Source organism: Corylus avellana, chromosome 1 (genome assembly GCF_965113065.1).
Source record: "Corylus avellana chromosome 1, dhCorAvel1.hap1.2, whole genome shotgun sequence".
Lineage (NCBI taxonomy): Eukaryota > Viridiplantae > Streptophyta > Magnoliopsida > Fagales > Betulaceae > Corylus > Corylus avellana.
Genome location: NC_142490.1, coordinates 20568011 through 20580474, shown reverse-complemented (window position 1 = coordinate 20580474; position 12464 = coordinate 20568011). Strand labels below are relative to the sequence as shown.

General features: G+C 34.7%; 1 pseudogene across 1 annotated transcript; it reads left to right on the top strand.

Moving 5' to 3' along the window:
• The first annotated feature begins 1243 nt into the window (after nt 1–1243).
• On the top strand, nt 1244–3390 carry LOC148588093 (uncharacterized; annotated as a pseudogene). The gene is made up of 5 exons (XR_015909802.1): nt 1244–1637; nt 1722–1880; nt 2011–2218; nt 2331–2681; nt 3191–3390. The product of XR_015909802.1 is annotated as an uncharacterized LOC148588093 (transcript).
• The last annotated feature ends 9074 nt before the right edge of the window (nt 3391–12464 follow it).

The following is a 12464-nucleotide window of genomic DNA, read 5'->3' as shown; positions in this document are numbered from 1 at the left end:
TTCAATCGCGGAGAATTGCAATGGAGGATGAGGTTCAGCGGGGAATTCTGGATTCTCTGGTACATTGGTTTCTCCGTGAAGAAGAAATGGTTGATAATGAGAATAAGGAGGAGGAGGAAGAGGAAGAGGACGATAAGTATTCTCTGCACCGGGAAGTTCTGCTTTCTCTAAAAAATTGGGATGGCGGTAAAGAGAAGAAAATTGATAATGAGAATGTGGGTTCTTTGGCGGAGACCAAAAGCTTCAAGAAGGAACATGTGGAGGAGATACCGAAAGAGATGGATGCTGAAATGCTAGCTGATTATCACAAGTGGTGCGGAATTTCTCAGCAAGAATCCATTGATCAAAAAGTTGATAATGAGAATGAGAAGGAAGAATTGCAAGTAGAAAAAGTTGAAGATCAATGTCGGAGAATTGCAATTGATGATGATTATTCTGTTGAGAATTGCAATTGATGATATGATTATGCTATGGAGGCTTCATGTTCTTACATAGAATTATCTCTTGTTTAGCTATGAAGAAGAATAAATTGTTAAGATTGAGGTTTTTGTCTTTCAATATCAAAATAAATGGTTTTTGTCTCATCACCAAGTTTGTATGAAATTACAAAGCATACTAAAAAGTATTTTTTTATCAATTGAGTGTTTGGATAACATTAGCATGTAATTGCAGTTTGATGACCAAATTACCAATAAGGATGAACAAGACAGAGAGGATGAAAGAAAAAAAAAAAAAAAAAGGTTTTAATATATTTTAGGTGGGTATTCTTAAAAAAGGTAACTATTGCGTCAAATATCTTTTTAATAGAAATCATGATTTTGTTTTAAATTCGCACTTTTTCAAAAAAAGTACCCTCTAATCAGCTTATGAAAATCGCAGATTTTTTTGCGATTTTAAAATTTGCTTTTTTAAAATCGCAATCCCAAACACCCTAAAGTTGCGATTTGGTTTAAAATCGTAGATTATTTTTTTAAAAACGCACCCTTAAATCGCAGATTATCTCATTTTCTAAAATTTAATGGTGATTATAAAAGCCACATCAACTTTAAGAAGAGAATAAAAAAAAAATAGTCCATAACATTACTCATTTTAATTAATTAATTAATTTCTTATAAATAATAATTTTTTCAATTTATTCAAAAAGATTGGGAACGTCTCCGGTCTCCTTATATTTCTTTGCAAAAGAAAAAAACCGTTTCATATAAGAAGAACAAAAAAAAAAAAAAGAAGTGTAGCCGTTGGGTTTTATTCATTATTGCTAGCGCGACTGGGGTGGCTAGGGTTTCCCGGAGAGAGAGAGAGATGGGTAAGGTGGTCGAGAGGAGAGAGGAGGAGAAAAAAAAAGGTCGGCCGTCTCTTTCAGTTTCAGATGTCCGAAAACGCACTCTCAAAGGAAAACAACAACAAAATCGAACTCATTCCGCTTCTACTTGCCCCCAGCCTCGGGTCCTGCTCCTATGGGGCGATCCACGCGCCTGAACCCTAACCCCGACCCCTACGAGAGCGAGACGGACGAGGGCGACACCGACGATATGGAGAGTGACCAGAGCGACAGCGACGCCGACAGCGAGAGGAGAATTGGATATATGAGTGACAAAGATCGCGTCCGGTACAGGGAACAAGTTTGTAAGAGTGGTGTATGTAAAATTCATTCGCTTCGTCTACTATTCATACCCTTATATATATATATGCTTTAATTATCACACTGTTGGTTGTTATAGGGCTTTGATGTTGATCCCATGCCTCATGTCAGGGCTTTTGGTTTAATTCGACCACTCGATATAAGCAAAAAGACTGGATCTGAATACCGAACATGCAAAATAATTTCGCAGCGCGCAATCGACCAAATCCACAAGCGCAGAGAATGAAGAACTGTCAAGGTTGGCGTTTTTTTGTTTTTTGTTTTTTTTTTTTTACGAATATTTGTTCTCTTATTATATATGCTGAAATATTCAGTTATTTCTGTGACAATAATTATATATATATTTTCATGGTGACTTTTGTGTGTAGCCTCAAACTCCACTGAAGTTTGTGAAGGTATCGAAAGCAATGCATCAGTGTTGTGATCTCTTTAGGTGTTATGTAACTTTTGCGGCCAAGGATGTTGGTGATGGAGGCCAGACTAAGATATTTCAAGCCTTGGCTCGTTGGAGGAGCCCCCCCTTTGATAATTTTAATTTCTCCTTGTTGTCTGTCAGGGAGTATAAGGGTGAGAAAGGTAAAAGGAATTTGTGTATTGATTGATTCTTATTTGCGGGAATTTATTGCAGAAAACTGTTGATTTATGAAAACATAATATAATAAGTGGTCATTTTGGTTTGTGAAAACAGGGGATCAAGTTATTGTTATTCACACTGCAAGTGAACTGAAAAAACGGTTGGAGGATGCTTCAAGGACATCTCGACTGGCAATCCTGTTCTTCTCTAAAGCTCGTCCTTGCCGTTTCATTTCTCCTCTTTATGCAAGCTTATCCGTGAAGTATCCGAAAGTTGTTTTCTTGAAAGTTGAGATTGAGGAGGGCCCTAATGCCGAGGGCATGGCTGTTGACAGGGGGATTCGTAGGTTTCCGACCTTTCTCTTTTACAAAAGTGGCAAGGAGGTGGACAAGGTTGTCGGAGTAGACGCCATTGAACTTAAAAGGAAGATTCCACTGCACTCACGCAAGCAAAAGCAAGCTAGGCGTAAGCAAGCTAAATCTTCTACTATGTTCTTACTTCAATTATAGCTAAGCAGCTGGAATCAGTTTCCCGTGAATAATATTGTGTAATTGTCTTGAAAACGGAAAACAAAAGTACAAACAACCCTTGACATGTGGTGGTGTTGGGTTTGTCACATATATGCGTACAGTTCAAGTGATACTTTTAAATGATCATTGGTAGGTGAAGCCTAGCTATCAACTGTTTTTTAATGTTTTAGTGAAGAAAGAAGAGATGGTAAATTAGAATGGTAGTATTGAAGCATTTGATGGTAGAAATTTTTTTAAATTGTAGATCATGCTGGTGGGTCTGCTTTTCTTTTCATTTTTTTTTTTTTTTTCCTGACATATTGTAAATGTTTTTGCTTATGAGAAACCTTGGCTTCTAACTGGGTAATTGAGAGTATAAAAGTTTTTTTTTTAATTTTTATTTTTTTTGCAGCACCCATATGATGATTATGACTATATTTGATCGATGATACATGCATGATGCAGTGGAGGCGAACTGATTTTCTGAAGAAAGAGAGTGATCAGAAGATCAGGATTAACAAGAAGTAAACCATGCATCAAATCAAAGGGCTGCTGTTTTGCTTAAGATGGTGTTGGATTCGTCCATATATAGCCATGTTTCTGCATTTTGGTTAGTTTTGTTATTCAATATCTTGTCAAACTATAATGAAGCATAGATAAATGAGTAGCGGTGAGATCATTGAATTTGATTTGTTGTTTGATTATTAATCCAAACAAAAAATTCATTTGTTTCACCAAATTTGTATGGAAATGCAAAAAAAGGCTTGCTTCATTATAGTATATTGGTAATATATATGCTGTTCTTTGTGTTTACGTTGGTTTTTTTTTTTTTTTTTTGGGTAGTGTTTACTTTGGTTAATTATGCATATCTTGGACTAAGGGTGCGTTTGGTATTGTAATTTTATATACAAAAGGTACAATTTTAAACAAAATTGGAAAAAATTGATTGTTTAAGATTGCGTTTTTTTTTTTTTTTTTTAAAAAAAAATGATTTAAAAACATAGAAAATCAATGTTTCCAAATCACACATAAATAAGCAAGTTTTGAAAACGCACAATTTTAAAGGTTAAAATGCGATTTTGAATGCCAAATTGTGATTTTGTCAAACGCTTAATTACTTTTTTTAAAATTACGTTTTCAAATCGCATATTTTTAAATTGAATTTTTTGAAATAAAATATCTAAGTAGACCCTAAGCAACAACTCTCATGGTAAACCAGAAGGTTGACATATGTTATTTTTACTTGAGAACATCATTTTCAACCGGACTAAAAAGTAAAAAGTAGCAAGTAAAAAAGAATTTGTATTACTAGATCTACCAAGTGGCTTATAGAAAGGTTCCGTTTGTTTTGTTGACTTGCAACTTGAAGTACATTATATCATTTTTACTAATGCTATTTAGTAGATCGTTCATATAAGTATGTGATAATGTGCCCGAGAAAAATTGTTTTTAAATCAATTTAAAAATTAATTTTTTTATTGCCACACCGTCTTCATTGCATGACGATCGTGTAACGGTCTATTAAATATCATTTATCTTATAAAAAACAAATTTAAAAAAAAAAAAACAAAAAAAAAAAAATCCTACATGCTATCTTATTTCTTGTATAAAAAGAAGAGGAAAACGATTGCAAAAAACTAAGAACTGTGCCATGGAGGGGTCGGGGGACTTCAGTACTTAACGCAATTTTCAATGTTTCATTAAACTTTATAAATTTACAGTGCAGAATTTCTTTCAATTACCATTTAACTGCTTCGTTAACTTTGATTGCTAGTATGTAAAATGTCTGTTATACCTCCATAAAATTTCTAAAAATACAGCTATGCTCTTAATTTAGAAAATTCTAAATAAAAGTAAAAGGACGACCCACAACCACACCGTGGGTATTTGTTTTTCTCTTTTTCTTTTTCACTTTTTCTTTCTTTATTTTATAAATAGGTATTTTGGTCTTTTTCTGTTTTTTACTTTTTCCATTAAGATTTAACTGAGATAATCAGATTATCATTATATTAGGAATGGGAATGGGCCCCAAAGAGGCATACAATTAGCCAGAGCAAGAAGTAGCAAGGGGTGGCCTTTTATCTGGTCCATTAGAGCATTCCCAGCAGCTACCCGGTCATCTTCCCTAAGTTTAAGGATCCAAACTACTTTTTGCTTCCCTATGTCAATTTGCACCCCAATAGCTTCCCTTAATGCTTCCCTATATTATTAAAATATTATTATTATTATTTTACCTTTTTTATATTTTATTCCTTTAACTGAACCTTTCTTTCTCTCTCTCATCTCATCTCCGTCTTCATTCTTTCCTTTCTTTCCCTTCCAGCAGCAGCCCATTTCTTCTTCCTGTAATTTCTTCGTTTTCTTCTCCTCCCAGCAACGAAGCACTCCCGTCCTGTGATCCTCTTGCACCCAACCACCTCAAATTTCTTCAATTTCCAACACCCGCTCGCGATGGCTATCAACCTCATGTCGTCCAAGTCCGCCGAGTTCTTTATCGACAGCGACTCCAGCCCTTCGCACAACGCGATCCCATTCAACTGCGACCTAATCGGCATGCACATGCCTTGATGCCTTGTGTCTTTGATTTGATTTATGGGTTTCTTTGGTTTGATTTGATTTATGGGTTTCCAATTTTTGCTATTTTTTAAGCACAACTTTATGAGATTTATAGGTTTCTTTGGTTTGATCAATTGAAAGTTGAAACAAATCTCTGATTCGGTTTGAAATCTCTGGTTTGATCAGTCTGGGTTTCTTTGATTTGAATGCTTTGTTGCTTGTTTGCCGTTTGGTGGTGCGAGCGTGAGAGAAAGAGAGGTGAGAGAGAGGGACGTGAGACGAGATCGAGGAGAGAGGAGAGAGAATATTTTTTTCTAATTTAATAATCCTTTGGATCGCTACAGTTGAACCCAAAACATGGGGTTCAACTGTAGCAGCTGATGGTTTAGGGAACCATATAGGGAATCTGATGTGGGACGTTTTTTGCGATTTTTTAGACATATTCCCTAAACTTAGGGAACAGACTCCCTTATAGGGAGTCTGCTGGGAATGCTCTTAGACGTAGGACAAAGGTTGGCCCAAAAGCAAATAACCAGCCGTAAGGCCGATGAAAAAACAGGACCAATATCATTTCAGCAGTTTTCCCGGAAAACTCCACTTGCGTACAATAATACATGTAAAAATTACATAATTTAAAAATAAATATCAATTTAATTAACCTTTTTTTTTCAGGAAATTCTTTATCTTCATTTCATAATAAGAGATCGAGAGCATAAACCTCTTACAGAGAAATATAGCCGAAGCTATGAAAAGTACAACATCGTAGATACACTGAAAATCTAACAATAAAAAACGTATTTACCTCCTCTGATCCAACCCATGTGCACACTTCATTTAAGGGGCAGATCTGCTCTGGGCATACTAGATCTAAATACATAGGTAGGTCTTATCCCTAAAGAAACACAATTGTGAGATAAACCCTTCACACCAAAACTATCCCCCCTCAGCTCAAAAGCCAGGATAACACAACAAAACAAAGAAAACCAGTATCAATGGCGAGATTCAACAAGAAAATGGCAAAGGAAAACCGGCACGTACGGGCCTGGGCCAGCTGCAAAAAATTAGATCGGCAACACAAGGAGCCGTTTTAAGTTTCCAAGCAAAATATCGACGAAACCCAAGCACAAGGAGAAGCCAAAAGATGAGGTGAAAGGGACGACTGCTATTGTTGTTGAATCTGAATGCTGCTGTTGGGTTCCAAAATCAAAGCATAGCAAAGAAAAGGAAAAAAAAAACAAAAAAGGGGGAGGAGGGAGAGGTCTCACCGGAGAGGGACTAGAGAGAGGCTAGGGTTTCAAATAAGTTTTATATAAATTTAAGGGGAAAATCCACTTTACCCCCCTAAAGTTTCAGAGGTTTTTCAATTTGAACCCCAAAGTTTAAAAAGTGGCAATGTACCCCCCTAATGTTTCAAAAATTTTCAATTTAAATCTTCAGTTACAATTTCCGTTAAATTGAACAGAAATTTTTTTAAAAAAAGCTTGATGGTAATTATGTAATTTTAGAGATTTCCGTCCAATTTAACTGAAATTATTAACGGAAGGTTTAAATTGAAAATTTTTGAAACATTGGAGGGGTACATTGCCACTTTTTAAACTTTGGGGTTCAAATTGAAAAACTCCTGAAACTTCAGGGGGTAAAGTGAATTTTTTCCTAAATTTAATTAAATGAGATGAAATAATATATATCCTTTATATAACCCAGACTGGGTCCATTTTTACGCCAGACTGGATGAGGACTGGATCGTCTTCTATATCCTTTAAAGCAGTGATGAGGCTGCTTTACGCCAGACTGGGTCCATTTTTCATGTCCGTATGCTCTTCAACGGTAAGTCTTATAGAAGACGCAAAACATGAACATTCCCCACTGCATTCCTTTCAATTATTTTGAAGACACAAATCTTTGATAAACTCCACAACATTTTAGGCTGAATATGCTTCAGCTATCGTTAGGTTAGTTATACTGAAGATATGTAAAAAAATCTTCTTCTTCGTTGAAGCATTTTTGTATTTTCCTACAACATTCCACCCATATATCATTAGATGACAACCATCTCCATAAAATATGACTAAGTAGTTTCCGCATTCAACCCACATATAACCCGATATAGGAGGGGTGGGCAAATTAAACCGCCTACCGATTATGACCGAACTAAAATTAACCGTCAACCGGCTTATATATGTGAGTTGAAAATCGGTATGAATTTTTTATACCGACGTCGATTCAGTTCAGTTCGGTTCGGTTAATCAGTATAAACTTTTTTTGTCGGTTAACTGAATCGAACCGAACCGAAATCTACAAAACCAAACCAAACCAAACCGACTTTATTAATTATTTACAAACCATCAAGCATTTATATTTAAAGTTCTTTCTTGCTCCAGGCCTAAATTAATGACACTGAAATTATTGGCCTAGCAAAAAACTTAAATAAACAACTAGAAACATTAATGGAGGAGATGAAAAAGAGCATAATAGTAAAGAATTTATGTGTATATTACATGGACGAGCTAAGTACATGTTTTGGGCCTCCAAGAATTTCTTTACGCTCAAGACATGAGAAAAAGACATTTAAAGTTATTTGGGCACCCAAGGTTATAGTACATCTTAGCCCAAAAAATACATGTTCAATAAGTTATTTTTGCTCCAAAATAACTAATTTTTGGCCCATTAAAAATATCATTTGCCAAATTAAAAAAGTCCGCGGTTAACCAATTACCGAAATTAACCGAAAATTTTGAAATAATTTGTTATCGAAATAAAATCGGTGAATTAACTGTTTAACCGACAATTTCGGTTAACTAACCAAAAATGACTACAAAAGCAAACCAAACCGATACCCAGCCCTATCAATAGGCCAGAGGGATCATATACTAAAGAGATTTTCCTTAGTTGACAGCAAATTGTTGCATGCCTTTCCATATGAACTTCTTCATCACTCTTGGGACCCTTATTTGTCGAAGTTACTTACTTCCACACAATATTATACATATATAGGGGTATTTGAAGTAGGGGTGTTCAAACGGAGTAGTTATAACCGCCCCGCCAACCACGCTAACCGTTAATTGCTAACCGCTTTGGTAGGCGGTTATAAAAAACCACTATCCACTTAGGGCGGTTGCGGTTAGCGGTTTTAAGGGTAGGAAAAAGTAGTTAATAACCGCTAACCACCTACCCTTATATATATATATATATATATATATATATATATATATATATATATATATATATATATATTTTATATTAATAATAATTATAATATAACATTCAAAACAACGTCATTTTAGCCGTGGATGACTATATGTATGTGAAATATAATGTGGTATGTGATGTTTTGGGGCCAAACCTGATTCAAAAAGATTGTCTGACCCAAAAAACAGCATGTACTTTTCATCTTTTTGGAAACACTTTTGCCCAAAACGTTTAAAATAAGCTCAGTGATGGCCCAAAACACTTAAAAAGCCCAAAAGCCTATATTAAAAAACGGTTATAAAACTGCCAGTTATAAAATAAACGCTAATTGCCTCGACGATTACGGTTATTACAAATCGATAACCGCTCATGGCAATTACGGTTAGCAGTTATAGCTAATAACCACGGCTTGTGCAGTCCTAATTTGAAGTACTTCATCTCACTAGCATATTTGAAGTACTTTTTACCGAAAATTTCCATTTTGTCATGCCAATCCAAGTTAATTGATCACTTTTTACCAAAAATTTCCCTTGCAAGCCTAATAATGCTCTTGACATCATTTTCATTAAAAATTTCCTTGATTAGTGACATTTTCCACCTATTAGTATTTTCATCACAAGGCAATAAGGACTAAGAAAGATATAAACTATAAATTAATATCAATATTATTTAATTAATATTTAAATATATAAAAAAGATCTTACTTAAATTTGTTGCGGTAAGCCTCAAAATTTATTGAATCAATTCTGTTCATTTAATTAAATGAGTCAGATTTATCAATAATAACTTACTAATTTTGTTATTATCTTTTCTTCTATCTTTTACGTTGTAGTCTAATTATAGAGACTGAATTATTTTGTGGTTTGTTTTGAACTCTAATTAGATTTATTTTTTGGTCTCTCTAGCCCCTTTCTTTAAAGTAGTTCATTATCTATAATTTATCTATAATATTTATAGCATAATTCTGTTTCCTCATAATAAAAAAATAAATAAAAGCACCTCCTCTCATCCATTAAGTTTTTCTCGAAATAATTTCATCATTGTTATATAAAATAAAATAAAATAAAATAAAAAAACGAAATAATTTCATTTTGAATAAATACGTTCGCATTTTTCGGGGGTGTTGTAATCTTCTTGTTGGAATTTGATACATTTTGCTCTCTCTCTGTTATTCACATAAACAGACTCCTTGTTATTCTCGCTCTCTCTCTCTCTCTCTCTGTTATTCACATAAACAGACCCCTTGTTACTCTCTCTCGAACACCAGCAATAACAAACTTGTAAGGCTTTCGCTTTGGAATTCCAATTATCTCTCCATTTTTGTTCTTTTTGTGTTATTTAGTTTCAGCTGGGTAATCTTGTTTAGGGCGTTTCAGGCCTGTTTGTATTCATAAACTTGGTTTTCTTTTTTACAGGACCGTCCATGGCAAGTGAGGATCCCAGTCACGCTCTGTCACCGGGCATCGGTCATCAGACAGAAGAAGATGGAACTATTATCCAAGATCATACTGCGCCTATTGTTGTTTCTGATTTGATGGGCAAGAACGAAGCCACCGAGAATGAATCAAATTCCATTGACGATCATACTGTGGAGCAGGGTACTGGGTGGGCGCGTGAAGAAGCAAAAGATTATAATGAGAATGAGGTTGATATTTCTTTTGTGAACACTGAAAGGTTCAAGAATGAAGTTCGATCGCGGAGAATTGCAATGGAGGATGAGGTTCAGCGGGGAATTCTGGATTCTCTGGTAACTTGGTTTCTCTGTGAAGAAGAAATGGTTGATAATGAGAATAAGGAGGAGGAGGAGGAAGAGGAGGATAAGTACTATTCTCTACACCGGGAATTTCTGCTTGATCTTGAAAATTGGGATGGCGGTAAAGAGAAGAAAAATTGCTATTGATGATGATTATTCTGTTGAGAATTGCAATTGTTGATATGATTATTCTTTGGAGACTTCATGTTTCTACGTAGAATTTCACAAGGACCAACTTTCAATATCTCTTGTTTAGCTATGAAGAAGAATAAATTGTTAAGATTGAGGTTTTTGTCTTTCAATATCAAAATAAATGGTTTTTGTCTCATCACCAAGTTTGTATGAAATTGAAATGTGCATGCTTTATAGTACTACTGATAATCTGGGGTTCTAATTGATGGTGGGTGGGTGTTTGGGATGGAAGAATAATGCCATTCAAACCAGGATTTCATGTACAGCAGTAGACTCTAAGTGACATACATTCCTACCAGCAATTGGATTATCACATACATATTCATTAAATGAGATGAGATCAAATGCTCGGAGATGATGACAGATGCAGTTATGGGTGGGAGCCGTGTGTATTTAGCGATGAGATCTTTCTGGTTTGCCGAGGAATTGGCGCTCGTTGTTTGTTAATTGTAACGACTCTAGCAATGACTTTTGCCGTCGTTAATGTTTATTAGCAACAACCTAAAGAGAGCTTAATTTAGCTGCGACTTTATGTCATTGCTAAAGCCCATACTTCTTTTGTATGATTAGTCTTAATGACACTACATGTACCGTCCCTCACCAAAGCGGAATGAGATCTTCTACATCACCTTAAATTGATTGTTTACTTTTCTCTTTATCTTTAGTCAAATAAATATGCCATCATTTTCTAAACACCCGTAAATATAGTATGTTATGTTAGTTGAAAATTTGGAGCTTTCAAAGGGTTATATGTAAACTCAAATAAATTGCATCTAAATCATCTCTCTTAGAACTTGGAGGATTTCTTTTATGAGGAAAAATCCGATGCTATAATTTTAAGAGTTAAATACCTTTGAACCCCGTGTGATTTAATAACTTTTTTTTTTTTTTTTACCTAAGTTTCAATTCGTATTGTAGATGATACCTTCATTTCAAAGATGATGCCCTTAAAAAAATTAACATGTGTTTCTATACCTCATTAAAAATTAAAGAAATAGAAAATTTTAAAAACTAAAATTATTTACAACATTAAAATTTTTTTAAAAAAGGTGGCTCGAGCCACCCCCTTTGAACAAAATGGGGGTGGCCAAAGCACCCCAACTTGCAAAATGGGGTGGCCGAAACCTCCTCCAACAGGCTAGGGGGGTGGCTCGGCTACCCTCATTTGGCTTAGGGTATCAAGGTGGGAAAAAATAAAGTAATTGAATTACAAGCAAAAAAAAAAAGTATTTAACCCTAATTTTAAAAACCAGTTAAAGTTCCTACAATTGATTTCCTATAAAATAAATAAATAAATAAATAATACAAAAACTAGTAATCACGTGAGGTAGGGCCATTAGATCAGCACAATAAGGAAATAATATTAGTGGACCTTATGGCCATAGCTAGTCCACTTAAAGGACTTGCTAATAAGATTCACTAAGTAGGTCAATGTGGCCCAAGTGGGAAATTATTATTATAATTTATTTATTATTATTATTATTATTCGTAAACAGGCCTATATATAATTAGCTGAATAAGGTTCATTAAATATGATCAATATGAGCACAAGCTTAATTTTGTGTTTAGAGACCAATTTAAAGCCCCATTTAATTCAATTCTATTATGATGTGTCAAGATGGAATTAGGGCTTTTATAAATGTGGTTTAGGTCTCCACTTTAAACCCTAGCATTCACGCACACATCCCATGATACCCTAAATAATTTTTAAACTTGCTTTTGTCATAATCAAATTTCCTGCCCCGTTCTCAATGCTAATAAAAATGATTTCATATCAAAATAGTCGGTGTTCATGTTCATGTATTCTTGAATGGACCAACCAAAAAAAATAAAAAATAAAATGGAAAATTGGAATTCCAAAGAAAATTTCCCCTCCCAAATATGAAGAGGGAAGAGGGAAGAGGGATGAGGAGGAGAAGATTGGGTTTGTCCATAGAAATTGGGTCTACTTTCTTTCATTTTAATGTTATTAAATCACTCATTTTTGCACTAATTGCATTGAATTCGTACCAAATTCACTCATTAATTGACAGGTTGACATGTCATTGC